Consider the following 16181-nt stretch of genomic DNA (forward strand, 5'->3'; position numbering starts at 1 on the left):
AAATTACTATATAGGTAGGCAGTTGATTTCGCAGGAATATTTTCACAATTTTGTGGGACATTTTACTACGATTTTAGGAATTTTATCTGCAAAATTTTGAAAACTGATTTATTTTATATTTGACCTCTTAATTTTGTTGCCATGTTTGACTTTGAGTAGCAATGGTAATTCAAATTGAAAAATAAATTAGCAGAGTTGGGTTTTATTAGTTTAACGTCCTATTAACAGTCTAGGGTCATGTAATGGTGTGCCAGGTTTGTTGGTGGCGTAAAGCCGTGTACCCCGAGAAAAACTACCGACCAGCAGTCAGTGCCTGACAACTGCCCAACATGGGATTCAAACACGCAACCCAAAGGTGGAGCTCCAGGGCTTGCAGAAATATGTCCAGACATCTTTAACCACTCGACCACTGCGGTCCAAAATTGGCAGAAATGACTTTATCACATAATATATGGAACATTGAGAGTTTTAAATAAAATCCAACCGCTACAACCAAATATTTTTAATAAATCTAGATCCTTATGTCATATAGGATACCAATTAAATTATTAAACTTAGTGAATAAATTTCATAATTATTTAGCAACAAGATTTTTTTGGTGAAAATAGGCTAACAAGAAAGAGAGAATTCTGGTGTGTGTGTTTTATTGCTGTCAATAGCACCTTAAACAATGGAATAAAATTTACTTTTGTATCTGGCAAGAACTAGGCTTGAGTTCCCATACCCCTGTGTTTCGTTTCGGAACTCTTTAGTCATAGAAACCAAAGACGGTCCACTGTTTACAAATGAATGCCTGAGCAACATCGACATGTTAAAAGTGTCCATACATTTTTTTAGTGGTTAGGATCTATATAAAATGTAACATATTTATCATACAGAGTATAGACTAATGGAATCATATTCACAAACTTAACCGTGTGCGCACATTTGTAAATAATATCAACGCGCCAATATTTCAGGTGAGTGAAAACAATGAGGACTGTCAAAATTCGGATAACCGGTTACCGTTGTATATCGTGACACGGCGTTTTCTGTAAAAGGTATGCTAATAATACACGATATACCTAATGTTTTTACGAAATTATTAGGTCATTGTTTGCAAATATGTTTTGCTTGTTTTTCAGTCAAACGAAGCCTGCTCGCGAGTAATTTTTAGACCAGATTCTAAATATGGGGTCGTTTGCCAGCCAGTTTATGACACCTGTCGGGGACGAGGTTTCTCAACACACACATCCTAGTAAAGCAAACTGGATCACAGTACACGCCATCACCGCTGAGTGTGAGTTATTGTAGATTATATACCAAATTAACATTTACAAATGTACAATGTAAACATTAGTTTTAAAATATGAAGCAGACAGTAAGAAATTTAAATGTCATGGGAGGCTGTGGTATATTCTACTCCAACAATGTTAGAGGCACGACAAGACACTTTTAATCATTATCAATTATGTCATGTCTAACAGTAATCAGTCTTGATATTGCCCATCAGAAGTTTCTCAATGTCGAGATCTAATATTATTGGATAACGGTATATTCATGTTTTGCCACTCCTTTTATATTGAGTGCTTACAAAGCAGGAGCAGAAAGTATCATTTTCATGTGTGTCTCGGCCAGGAGACAGAACCCAGAGCCTTTGTCGCCTTTGCATGGAGACTTGGGAAGAAGAATAGAAAGAAGAAAGTCAAATAGGAGGCAGATAAAAATAAGACCTCAAATTTAGTCGCCCTTTACAATCATGCAATGGTAATCCTTAGTTACAACTCCAGATAGACACTTAGTTAAACATTATTATGTAAAAAGGAGCGGGTCTTTGTGACTTGTACATAGTGTTAAATACGGTCTCTGTCACTCAGCTGACGGAGCATGCTTCTTTGGCTCAGTCGGTAGAGCCGTAGATTTCCACGCTGGAGACCCGGGTTCGATTCCTGGTCGGGGCACTCGACAGGAATGTGTATTTTCACTGTTCTTCTACATTGGCGCCCAACTAAATAACCCATGGAAGGTGGTTAAAGAGTCCGGGGTTAAGATTTAGGAAATCTCAAGAAAAACAGGGGGAGTAGTGTAAAAGGAGCGGGTCGGTGTGACTTGTACATAGTGTTAAATACGGTCTCTGTCACTCAGCTGATGGAGCATTCTTCTTTGGCTCAGTTGGTAGAGCCGTAGATTTCCACGCCGGAGACCTGGGTTCGATTCCTTGTCAGGGCACTCGACAGGAATGTGTATTTTCACTGTTCTTTTACAATTACAACAATATAGTGAGGATAAACAAATGTGACCTGACCAGTTCCTAAAAATGATTGACAATGTTACCTGGGCAATAGTTTTGATTGCCTGTAATTAAAATCTTTTGGTTAATTGCATTTACTTGTAATAATTTTCTAATCTAATTTATGTGTTTGTAATAACAGTGAGTATTGCCGAGACAGAGCGTTTATGGCTCAGGTTTCAGCAACTAGGCTGCAACAAAGATGGAGTTATAACAGAAGAAATAGCAACCAACAACCCAGTCTTATCATCTGATGCATTTTCAAGAAATGTAAGTCAATGGACTGTTTATTTTCCTGGGTTTTGTTGTCTTTTAAATTATAGGTTTTTTTATTGTAGTAAATATTTTTTTCTTATAAACAATAAATAAGTACAGATTTTAAGGAAATTTGCTTTTCTTAAATTTATTTCAATAAGCTATTTTAATGTGATTGAAATTGGTGTTGATTAAATGATTAAGGTATTCACAGAGAAATTGCACTCTTTGTATGTCCATACTACAGATCTTATGAACCATATAACTTGAGAAAATAAAAGGAGATTTTGATAAAAGCTGGAGTGAAGTCTTATGTATCCAAAAATGTCTTTTAACAGATTAATTTAAATTTGGAACATTACATTATACGAGAGTATGGCCCAAATGATATGCTGTATGCCATTCTGTTGAAATTAACGATCATTTTTCAATTAGGACCCAATCCTTTTTTGATACATGTACCAGGGGGTATATCACAAATCAAAACTGAGCCTTTTTATAAGTCATTTGTTTTTAGGTCACCTGAGACGAAGTCTCAAGTGACCTATTCTAATCGCCTTTTGTCCGTCGTCGTGCGTCGTCCGTCGTGCGTCGTGCCTCGTGCGTCGTGCGTCGTCCGTCGTATGTCCGTAAACAATTTACATTTTCAACTTCTTCTCCAAAACTGCTGAAGCAATTTCAATGAAATTTTGCACAAACCTTCTAAGGCATAAGGCCAATCAAAATTGTGAATTATATGGTCCCCACCCCCCAGGGAGCTATGGGAGGGGCTAAAAGGGGTAAAATTGACTAAAATTTCAAAAATCTTCTTCTCCACTCACAGATGTGATGGAATTAAATACTCTTCATAGATAGAAAGGTCCTAAGGTCCTTTACAAAAATTGTGAATTATATGACCCTGGGGTCTCAGGTTTCCCCCTGGGGAGGGGGTTAAGTTTACTATAGTTTATATAGGGAAAACACATTTTTGAGTATTATTTGATCATTTGTAATAGGAAATGAGTCAAATATTGTCAGAATTATCCGTATGAGATGGCCATTGAATCCTATTAACCAATTTTCCATAACTGACCCCCAGTGGCCTTAGGGGCGGGGTCAAAAGGGGTCAAATAGGCTATAACTTCAAAAATCTTCTTCTGAAATCCTGGAAATGGTAGAATCACATACTCTTCGTAGATGGAAAGGTCTTGAGGTCCTTTACAAAAATTGTGAATTATATGACCTGGGGTCTCAGGTTTCCCCCTGGGGAGGGGGTTAAGTTTACTATAGTTTATATAGGGAAAACACATTTTTGAGTATTATTTGATCATTTGTAATAGGAAAATGAGTCAAATATTGTCAGAATTATCCGTATGAGATGGCCATTGAATCCTATTAACCAATTTTCCATAACTGACCCCCAGGGGCCTTAGGGGCGGGGTCAAAAGGGGTCAAATAGGCTATAACTTCAAAAATCTTCTTCTGAAATCCTGGAAATGGTAGAATCACATACTCTTCGTAGATGGAAAGGTCTTGAGGTCCTTTACAAAAATTGTGAATTATATGACCCTGGGGTCTCAGGTTTCCCCCTGGGGAGGGGGTTAAGTTTACTATAGTTTATATAGGGAAAACACATTTTTGAGTATTATTTGATCATTTGTAATAGGAAATGAGTCAAATATTGTCAGAATTATCCGTATGAGATGGCCATTGAATCCTATTAACCAATTTTCCATAACTGACCCCCAGGGGCCTTAGGGGTGGGGTCAAAAGGGGTCAAATAGGCTATAACTACAAAAATCTTCTTCTGAAATCCTGGAAATGGTAGAATCACATACTCTTCTTCGTAGATGGAAAGGTCTTGAGGTCCTTTACAAAAATTGTGAATTATATGACCCTGGGGTCTCAGGTTTTCCCCTGGGGAGGGGGGTTAAGTTTACTATAGTTTATATAGGGAAAACACATTTTTGAGTATTATTTGATCATTTGTAATAGGAAATGAGTCAAATATTGTCAGAATTATCCGTATGAGATGGCCATTGAATCCTATTAACCAATTTTCCCATAACTGACCCCCAGGGGCCTTAGGGGTGGGGTCAAAAGGGGTCAAATAGGCTATAACTACAAAAATCTTCTTCTGAAATCCTGGAAATGGTAGAATCACATACTCATAGATGGAAAGGTCTTGAGGTCCTTTACAAAAATTGTGAATTATATGACCCTGGGGTCTCACGTTTCCCCCTGGGGAGGGGGTCAAGTTTACTAGGGAAAACACATTTATGAGCATTTTTTGCTCAATTTTCATAGGAAATGAGTCGAACTTGTTTAGAATTATTAGCCTGAGATAACATTTTAATATCATATCTATATTGGTCCTGGTCAACCCCCTCGGGCAGAGGGGCGGGGCCAAAAGGGGCAAATAGGCTAAAACTTTAAAAATTTTTCTTCTTAAATACTGGAAATGGTAGAACCAAATACTCTTCTTAGATGGACAGGTCTTAAGGTTGTTTTATGAAAATTGTGAATTATATGACCCATCACGTTTTCCCCCTGGGGAGGGGGTCAAGTTTACTATAGTTTATATAGGGAAAACACATTTATGAGCATTTTTTGCTCAATTTTCATAGGAAATGAGTCAAACCTGTTTAGAATTATTAGCCTAAGATAACATTTAAATATTATATCTATATTGGTCCTGGTCAACCCCCTCAGGGCACAGGGGCGGGGCCAAAAGGGGCAAATAGGCTAAAACTTTAAAAATCTTCTTCTTAAATACTGGAAATGGTAGAATCAAATACTCGTCATAAAAAAGGCAGGTCTTAAGGTGTTTTATGAAAATTGTGAATTATATGACCCTTGGGTCTCAGGTTTCCCCCTGGGGAGGGGGGTAAGTTTACTGTAGTTTATAAAGGGAAAAGACATTTTTGGGCATTATTTAGTCATTATAATAGGAAATTAGTCAATTGTAGTCAGAATTATCCCTATGTGATGACCATTGAATCTTATTACCAAATTTTCTATGACTGATCCCAAGGGGCCTTAGGGGCGGGGCCAAAACGGGTCAAATAGGCTAAAACTTCAAAAATCTTCTTCTGAAATTCTGGAACTGGTAGAATCAAATACTCTGCATAGATTGAAAGGTCTTAAAGTCCTTTACAAAAATTGTGAATTTCATGGCCCTGGGGTCCCATGTTTCCCTCTGGGGAGGGGGTCAAGTTTACTTTAGTTTATATAGGAAAAACACATTTATGAACATTATTTGCCTATTTTTCATAGGAAATTAGTCAAACTGGGTTTAGAATTATTAGTCTGAGATAGCATTTTTAACATCATATCCATATTGGTCCTGGCCGACCCCCAGGGGCCAGAGGGGTGGGGCCAAAAGGGGTCAAAATGGATAACATTTTCAAAAATCTTTCTTTCTGATTTCACAGATTTGATGGAACCAAATAATCTTCATAGATTAAAAAGTCAAATTTATAAAATCACTGACTGACTTCCAAGGGCCTGATGGGCAAATATATAGATTGTTTATATGCATGTCTTTGTTTTCATTCTGTATCTGAACACAGGTGACCGTTAAGGCCCATGGGCTCTTTGTTAATATATGTACATGTACCAGGGGGTATATCAGAAATCAGAACTTTCAGCCTTTTTAGGTCACCTGAGACGAAGTCTCAAGTGACCTATTCTAATCGCCTTTTGTCCGTAGTCGTGCGTCGTCCGTCGTATGTCCGTAAACAATTTACATTTTCGTCTTCTTCTCCAAAACTGCTGAAGCAATTTCAATGAAATTTTGCACAAACCTTCTAAGGCATAAGGCCAATCAAAATTGTGAATTATATGGTCCCCACCCCCCAGGGGGCTGTGAGAGGGGCCAAAAGGGGTAAAATTGAGTTTATAAAATTTCAAAAATCTTTTTCTCTACTTACAGATGTGGTAGAATCAAATACTATTCATAGATAGAAAGGTATTAAGGTCCTTTACAAAAATTGTGAATTATATGACCCTGGGGTCTCTAGTTTCCCCCTGGGGAGGGGGTTAAGTTTACTATAGTTTATATTGGGAAAACACATTTTTGTGCATTATTTGGTCATTTGTGATAGGAAATGAGTCAAATGTTGTCAGAATTATCAGTATGAGATGGCCATTTAATCCTATTGACAAATTTTCTATGACTGACCCCCAGGGGCCTTAGGGGCGGGGTCAAAAGGGGTCAAATAGGCTAAAACTTCAAAAATCTTCTTCTGAAATTCTGGAAATGGTAGAATCAAATACTTTTCATAAATAGAAAGGTTTTAAGGTCCTTTACAAAAATTGTGAATTATATGACCCTGGGGTCTCACGTTTCCCCCTGGGGAGGGGGTCAAGTTTACTATAGTTTATATAGGGAAAACACATTTATGAGCATGTTTTGCTCAATTTTCATTGGAAACGAGTCAAACTTGGTTAGAATTATTAGCCTGAGATAGCATTTTAATATCATTTCCATATTGGTCCAGGCCGACCCCCTGGGGGCAGAGGGGGCGGGGCCAAAAAATGGTCAGATAAGCTAAAACTTCAAAAATTTTCTTTTAAAATTCTGGAAATGGTATACTCAAATACACTTTATAGATGAAAAGGTCTTAAAGTTTGTTTATAAAAATTGTAAATTATATGACCCTGGGGTCTCCTGTTTCCCCTTGGGGAGGGGGTCAAGTTTACTATAGTTTATATAGGAAAAACACATTAATGAGCATTTTTTGCTCAATTTTCATAGGAAATGAGTCAAACTTGGTTAGAATTATAAGCCTGAGATAGCATTTTAATATCATATCCACATTGGTCCTGGCCGACCCCCTGGGGGCAGAGGGGCGGGGCAAAAAAAGGGTCAAATAGGCTAAAACTTCAAAAATTCTTCTAAAATTCTGGATATAGTAGAATCAAATAATTATAGATGGAAAGGTCTTAAGGTGTTTTATAAAAATTGTGAATTATATGACCTTGGGGTCTCACGTTACCCCCTGGGGAGGGGGTCAAGTTTACTTTAGTTTATATAGGGAAAACACATTTATGAGCATGTTTTGCTCAATTTTCATTGGAAACGAGTCAAACTTGGTTAGAATTATTAGCCTGAGATAGCATTTTAATATCATATCCACATTGGTCCTGGCCGACCCCCTGGGGCAGAGGGGCGAGGCAAAAAAAGGGTCAAATAGGCTAAAACTTCAAAATCTTCTAAAATTCAGGATATAGTAGAATCAAATAATTATAGATGGAAAGGTCTTAAGGTGTTTTTATAAAAATTGTGAATTATATGACCTTGGGATCTCACATTACCCCCTGGGGAGAGGGGTCAAGTTTACTTTAGTTTATATAGGAAAAACATATTTGTGAACATTATTTGCCCAATTTTCATAGGAAAATAGTCAAACTTGATTAGAATTATAAGCCTAAGATATAGCATTTTAACATCCATATCCGTCCTCGATGACCCCTGGGGGGACCAGAGGGGCAGGACCAAACAGGGTCAAAATGATTAAAATTTCAAAAATACCTCTAAGTTCACAGGTTTGATGGAAGCAAATACTCTTCATAGTCTTAAAAGTCAAATTTATAAATCACTGACCAACTTCAAGGCCCAGCATATAGTGTTTATATGTCTTTAATTTGTTTCATTATTTGTTTCATTATATATTCTAACTCAGGTGACCGTTAAGGCCCATGGGCCTCTTGTTATATTTCAGTTGTTTTTCTTTGTTTCAGATTATGAAGAAATTCACTTTACTCTAGTTGTTTTATTTCATTATTTTTTTGCTTCAGATTATGAAGAAATTCACTCTAAATCAAACCAAGAATGTTACATTTGAGAATTTTCTTCGTGGTTTAAAGTGGGTGTGAGACGGCAGATCTGAATGAGAAACTCAGGGGTAAGTTTTTCATCCAACAAACTCACCAATCATGTATATGTAACCCATGGATAACTCCGTAATGTTTGAAGGGCAAACATGTAACATAACGACTAATACTACAAAAAAACCCAGATAACTATTAAATTAATGTAAATGTACCCATGTAACATAACGACTAATACCTACAAAAAAAAAAAAACTTACTATAAAGCTTAATGTAAATGTACAGACATATTATAGGAACATTGTTGGGGAACAAAAATCACTATGTTGTAACCATGAATTCGTTATAAACATTATTTTACTGTAGTAGGTAATCAGTTTGGATTGGGAACAAAAGGAGACAATTATTCAATCTCCTATCATAATTTTATACATATTGAGTCATTTTGAATCTTGATTGTTCTTAGAGAATTTATAGTAAAAGTAATTTGAACCTTTTACACAGGTGTTTTTAGACTGTTAAATAATGGTAATCCAGTCCAAAAGGCAACCTTTGTGAAAATTTTAGAACGTGTGTACACCAATCCAAACGACAAAAAGGTTTGTTTGCAGTAAGAAACTACATTGTATGTTTGTTTCTGTAAATAAATATACTCCAACTCTCACATGCCAAAGTATCTCTTACTCAAGCATAAGTGAATCAAACCTTGTTATTATACAGATGGTCAGTAATATATAAGATAACTAAATTTATTTTGTTTACAAGGTAACTTCAAGATTTAGCTAGACCATGGGGCTATAACTCCTATTCTCAAGTAATTTCACTTAAGATAACTTTCATTTTTTCTAGGGTATTCAGAAAGTGGCAGATGTTGTGTATAAACACATAGACAAGAAGAATACAGGTAAAGCATGATATGATAGTCCAATTTGAATTCTTAAATCAGGGGTAAAATGATGTGCAGTAAAATGTGAACTTTTTGATTCCTTGGCTTTTTATGATTGCTTTTAAAATTTTGATAAGATTTATCAAAGACTATTCAGTTATGCATATCATAAATCAGTGGTAACATTATTTTAATTATTTAATGAATGAAGGGTATTTTCTCTCCAAATATGTTAGTGCCAAAGTTACAAACTAACATACTTGTTTTCATGTAGATGACCATGCAGGATTCCATACTATGAATGAATAAGAAAAATGATTTGTTCACCGTTTTTTTTTTTTAGAACTCTAGTTTCCATCTACAATCAAGTCCTTCTCTCCTTTCCATTCCAAGCTAAACAAAAGTATGTTACTTTAAGTTATGTACAGTGTATTCCTAGTTTTATAATGTATTATTTCTGTATATGTAGGTCAGATGAATGAGGATCAGTTTGTGACAGGTGTCCGCAGTGTGATACCCAATGATACACTACAGGACCTCCTATTATTTGAAGTCCTACCATCCTATATGAAGGAACGTCTCCACAGCCAACTCCCAGAGGTATATAATCTGATTGAAGTGTTCAACAAATTTGTCTTTTTCCAAGATACAAACGTATTATCAGGCAGCAGCCATAGTCTCCATAAGTGTGTATGGAAAAATGTACGGTACTGTATTTTACCCAAAAGCACCACTTCCCTTTTTGTGAACTCAAACTCCCTTACCTAATTAATTTCAATTAAAAATATAAATAATAGAGTTTCTTAATTTGATTTCATTTACATGTTAATTTGTGGCTTGAATTCAGCATACTGTGAAAGACGTCCCCCGTCCCTGAAAGAAGAAAAAGCCGATGATTTTATTTGTAATATTGTGCTCCTGATTTATTTTCTCTGATAGTGTATAAAACTATCGCAATCCTTAGATGTAAGTAGGATATATCAAGAATTTATCCCTACAGAGAATTTCTAATTACATATTTCTAAAGGTTTACTACTTACATGTATCTAAAGATTTACTAATTATATGTATCTAAAAGTTTACTACGTACATGTATCTAAAGGTTTACTAATTACATGTATCTAAAAGTTTACAAATGTTTTTATCATAGTGATGATTTTGTCTTTTATTTTTGTCTTGCCACATTTGAAAATCATCATTGTGAATGAGGTGTTTCAGACAAATTATCATAACTGGTAAATGTATTGTTTGTCAGTCTGTAAAGTTTCTATTTGTCCCATGAACATAAAAGTTATACTTTTCACAGTTTGAAGCATAAGGACGATTTCAGAAGGTTTGTTATCTCCCCTTGATATATAGAAATACTTGCACTAAATGTAAATGTTTGCTGATGTCAACGTCTTTGGCAGAATTACTAGTTAACTCCCCCTTGTTGGAAATGTTTTCAATGCACTAAATGATCATGTGTGCATTTAGAGTTTATTGATTTGTACAATGTGCACTCACATGTGTCATTGTAAGCAACGCATCTGTCTCTGAAAAAATGATCACAATACTTAAAACTAATACAAAATCACAAAAAAGTACTGCATTTACACTAGATGAAACCGTTTTTGCTGTACGTCAGAAAAATCACATTTGATTAAACTTTTCTACCAGTTCAACCTATCTCAGAACCCAAAATCTTTGATATAATCAAAGTAGCTGGAACTCAGCGTTGTATTCTACTACAGGTAATCCCACTAAGATTTTAGAGAACAAATCTTTTGCTTCTTTAGAGTTTTGTGAATGAATTAATTTTCTAAAGAGTTGTAAGTTTTGCAATGAAGAACCTAAAGAATTACCTTCTTTTCATACAGCAATTACATACTGTAGCTTGCAGTAAAAATTGTTCAGTACCAGTTCTTGATTCTTTACAGTGATTCTTTTATCACACCTCTTACATAGATTTTCTTAGATATTTCAACCCATTATACGTTTATAACAGTTTGTATGTATGAATGGTTAGAACTATCAGTTTCTGTTATATCATATATATCCCTGCTTTAGCGAACATCCACACGGAGTCTGTAAGTGACCATCACTGCCCACAAGTGACCACATGGACAGGTAGACTCATGCTGTGTGGTTATGGTGATTGTGAACATTTACTCTTAAAAGTGAAAAAAAAATGAAGTGTGTGTGTTTTGAATTAATTTGAATGATAATTTTGTGAAAAGTTGAAGTTGACGATGTTTTTAGAATGCAATAAGATAATTTAGTGTGTTAGAATATAATTAGATTATTTGGTGTGTAAACTCACTTTTTGCCCTTTGTTGTTTGAATTTGACAACTAGCTATTTCATGATCTAACAGGTATAAAAGGGAGATAAGTTGTGATTTTTCAACAACAAATGCCAGTCTACATTAAGTTAATATAAGTATGTATAAGTATAAGTATTGCGTAAAAATAGTTTAAGTGTATATACACACTGATCCTTACTTTGGTAAGTATAATTATTGTATTTTCATGGAGACATTGTATGACATATATTCTTTGTAGCACTATTATGGCTGAGGCAGTCATAGAACTAGTGTACCATGTAGTTTAATCTTTGTAATGATGATACAATACATGTATTTTCATTATTTCTCAGGATATTATTGAGGTCACAAAAAGTTAATCCACAAAATACCTCCCAAAAAGAAATGATGGGCAAATCATATGTACTCTTAATTCCAGATTGCAAAATTTTGATTTCTGAAAAACTAATACACAATGTACATGTACTTACTACATGTATCAATTTACGTAAATAGAAAATGCTGAGCTATAACTATTTTCGCTGTAGTTCAACAATATGTTATTTGATACCTTGGTGACACTGCAGCAGCCATACAGTATCTGATGATTATTGAGATGGTCACAATAAGCTGCATGACTAAAGAATTACAGTGAATATATACCTTAGCTGATAGCTGTGTGTGATAGTCATTAGAAAAACTAACATATTTGTGTGTTTTACAGCATAACAGTAGGATATCTTCTCAAAAAATATCGATTTCAGGTTTATTAAAATGTATTCGAATATTGACTCAAATTGTACCAGTCCTTTCTTTCTCATTTACGATAAACAAATCTTTAACAGAGTAATGCCCAAAAGAAAATCTTACACCAATTGTAGTTATGTATGGTGAACTACAATCAGAACATTTAAAAAATCTCAAAGTGAACTTTTTGTATTAAAGTGGATAGAAGAAAACCTGTGTAACCAGGGTTACAAAATTTTATGTTCATTGTAAAGTGAAAAAACCTCTAATGTCTTTGAAATAACCAATCACAGTTGACCTTAAGCTTATAAAAGGTGACACAATACAGGTGACTATTTTGTTTGATAGTGCCTAAAACTTGTTTTGTGGTGCTGGAGCCATGTCTTCTCTAAGTTAAGTATCACTCTGATTACAGTTTAACAGTGAGGGACCCACACCAGAACCAGGGGACAGGACCATACCTTCAGATTCAACACTGAGACAGGTGGCTGAAAAAATCTACAGACGTGATTGGCTGAGGACGGCCAATAAGCTAGGACTGACCAATGAGGATGTGAGCGATATCAAATCCAGGATATCGGACTCCAAACAACAGGTGAATAACTGTTATTCTCTTAAAGGATTGTCTCCTAAAATAATAAAACAAAATTATTACAATATGCCAATTTTGAGACAATGGGTGAAGTACGATTTACCGTCAGTTAGTCCCAACTTCCGGTAATTGTGAAGTTATTTTTCTGATGTCGCTATCATAAGAAGGTGAGACTAACTACAGTGAATCATACTTCACCTATATTGTTTATGTACTTATCTCCAAACCCTTGTATTGTATTCTCTAAAGGGATTGTTAAGATGTTATTATCAAACAGACTGGTTTAAAAGTTAAGATTAGGAGACAATAGTGTTATTTTCCTTAATGGAATCTAAATGCCATTCAGTTGCTATGGTCATAATTAGGAGACATCAAAGGTACCAAGTTTTTTGTAAAATAAGGGGCTTTTTTCACTTCTGACAAAAACAATACAGAATAGAGTATTCAATTTATGTAAACATAATGACTTTCTGCTTAGTGGTTAGGGATTGAGTTGTGGTTACATTAGGTGGCCGAGTGGTTAAGATGTCCAGTCATATTACCACAAGCCCTCCACTTCTGGGTAGGAGTTCGAATCCCATGTGGGATTGCCAGGTACTGACTGCTGGTCGGTGGTTTTTCTGCTGGTACTCCGGCTTTCCTCAACGAACAAACCCGGCTTCTCCTTACATGACCCTGGCTGTTAATAGGACATTAAACTAATAAAACCAACCATTAGGTGGATATGCAAGTATCAGTAAACCTCCAAGGATAAAATTGCCTTGTATACATGTATTAAATGTATCTACTTTGTTCCACTTAGGCGTTCACCATGCTGAGGATGTGGAAGGAGAGAGAGGCTGCTCAAGCTTATACAAGTGTTCTAGAGAGCGCTCTGAAAGACTCTGGCATGACAGAGGCAGCATATGCATTAATGCTATAATTTACGTTATTTCGATTTAAGGACAAAAGTAGCCTCTGAGCTATAAATCTACCGCCTAATATCCTAATTAAAACAAACACTGAGCAAGCCTTAATATGGTACATGTACTATAATTATACATTATCACAAAATCAGGATGAAGACAACATTATCGGTAATTCAATGTTGAATCTCTATAGATATTGGGACTATAGCATACTGTATGTCTAAATGGCATTCATTTTTATATAATTACACCAGCTCATTCCATTATATAGAGAGTTAAATTGGATGGCATTTCCATACTTGAGTTTGTTTTTATCTGTACACCATTCCACCTATTTGTATATCTCATATCAGTGTTCATTGGACAAAAATGGAGATGTTTTTATCTGTACACCATTCCACCTATTTGTATATCTCATATCAGTGTTCATTGGACAAAAATGGAGACTACATTATACATTACAACCTCATGATAAATTTTGACCTTCAACTTTTACTTCATTGCTCTTCCTATTGTACCCGACATCTTCGTCATAGAACCTGGGTCTTCTTGTATGCAAATGAAGCAAGGAAATTTCCGGCAAGTCTATGGGAAAAAAAGACTAAGGATTGAAGAAATTTGTTTTATACAAGTGGGCACATGGACATGGCAATATCACAAGTATCAATCTGTGTTTAAGATTGAGAACTCAACATGCAGAGGGACTGCTTACAATAATGTATATATATTTCTTTGTTAAAGTTTTTTATGGACACACTTATTTTAACTTTGGCCAAACATTTATGTTAAAGAGTGTGATAAAACATAGTCTTCCTTTATTATCAATATTACTGTTGCAATAGTATACATGTACTTAAAACAAAGAAAATATTATAAAGTATATGGCTTTTGTATAATGTATGTTGTATTTGTGTTTTTATTAAAATCATGATCTGTCAATTTTTTTTTAATAAATTGATTCTGAACATAAAACATTTGAAAAGAATGAATGTGTGTTGATAACATGTATGGGTGTGATTGAAATGTTAAGTATCATTCTCAAAAAAATCATATTGGACTGTTCTCTCCTTTGTATTGGAAGAGTTTAAATGCAACTTTAGGGGTGAATAAGGTAGTATCTACCTAATGTAATTAGGGGTGGGTGATCGAGTGGTGTAGTGGTTAAGCCGCTCACCTTTCACCTAGCCGGCCGGGGTTTGATCCCCGACACGGACGTGAAAAGGTCAGGGGTCACCTGCCCGATCACGTGGGTTTTCTCCGGGCACTCTGGTTTCCTCCCACACTAAGACCCCTCGCGCGCTTACATCCGGGCCATCGAGAGTGATTTACATAAGTTGTATAACTTGTTCCTCAATCGATATAAAATAAATAAAGTTTATATATTATATCTACCTAATGTAATCCAACAATTACCTGATGGTCTTCGGGTAGGTAATGTATTGATGAAATCAATCCTGTTCTACTGTATGAACTACTATTAACTTTTTTTTTCTCCTTCTCTTCAATAGTCTTTCCTTTTGTTTAATATTATCTCCCCTTTGTTGCATATCTGTCATAGTCCACTGTACACATATGTCTAGTCCATTTCATAATCATGATAATGGCCAAGAAGTGATTATTTGATTGTCTGTGAGAGGTAGGAAGAGTTATCTCCCATTTAGAATAAAGAGTTATCTCCAATGTGTGTGTGTCAAATATGCAAATCAGTCATTAGCACAGAGAAGAAGTTTTCTCCCTATTATAAGTCAAATAGAAGAATTTGCAGGGTATGTGGAAGGGTGGGGTATATCCCCTTTACTTCATATGTATTCTATAAAACTGTGTTTTCATAGATACATTTAAAAATTAAAAAAAAAAGTTGCCTATGCAGGATTAGATCTCACAACCTTCCCATCACAAATCTAGCATCTTATCCACTTGGCTAACCAGCCCTATAAATATCTCTGCATTTCTCTTACATTTCTTTGATATCAACACTGACAATATGCTGACAAACTGCTTCTTTGGTCCTTGTGATACTCGGAAGTAATGTTATTTGTGATTAGTCTGTCTGTGATTTAAAATATCCGTCCATCTAAGCAAGATTTTCATAAGTATATAAATTATGTACTTTATGTGAACTAAGAATTTTTATCAAAATAAAATTTATGAAAGTATATTATTTTGTTTTTATGTTATCATAATCATTAAGTTTTACAAGTCTCAAAGATAACTGTTTGTTTCTCTTCTGTATTAAAATATGTACAGATTTATCTGAAACATTTGCTTCACATACCAGGTTTATTATCAAATCCGTCCATCAGGACTGCTGTAATGATGAGGACTTGTTTTACGGGTTAATGTTGCACGGTCATCATCTAGAGACCAAAACATATTACTGTCAGTGTCTCTGCCTCCGACAAGGTCAAGGTCATGGGGTCATTGGCT

The 16181-nt window shown here is 35.3% G+C and overlaps 1 pseudogene; it reads left to right on the forward strand.

Moving 5' to 3' along the window:
* Positions 1 to 620: 620 nt before the first annotated feature.
* LOC138323651 (uncharacterized) lies at positions 621 to 15912 on the forward strand (annotated as a pseudogene).
* The last annotated feature ends 269 nt before the right edge of the window (positions 15913 to 16181 follow it).

Source organism: Argopecten irradians, chromosome 5 (genome assembly GCF_041381155.1).
Source record: "Argopecten irradians isolate NY chromosome 5, Ai_NY, whole genome shotgun sequence".
NCBI classification, from domain to species: domain Eukaryota; kingdom Metazoa; phylum Mollusca; class Bivalvia; order Pectinida; family Pectinidae; genus Argopecten; species Argopecten irradians.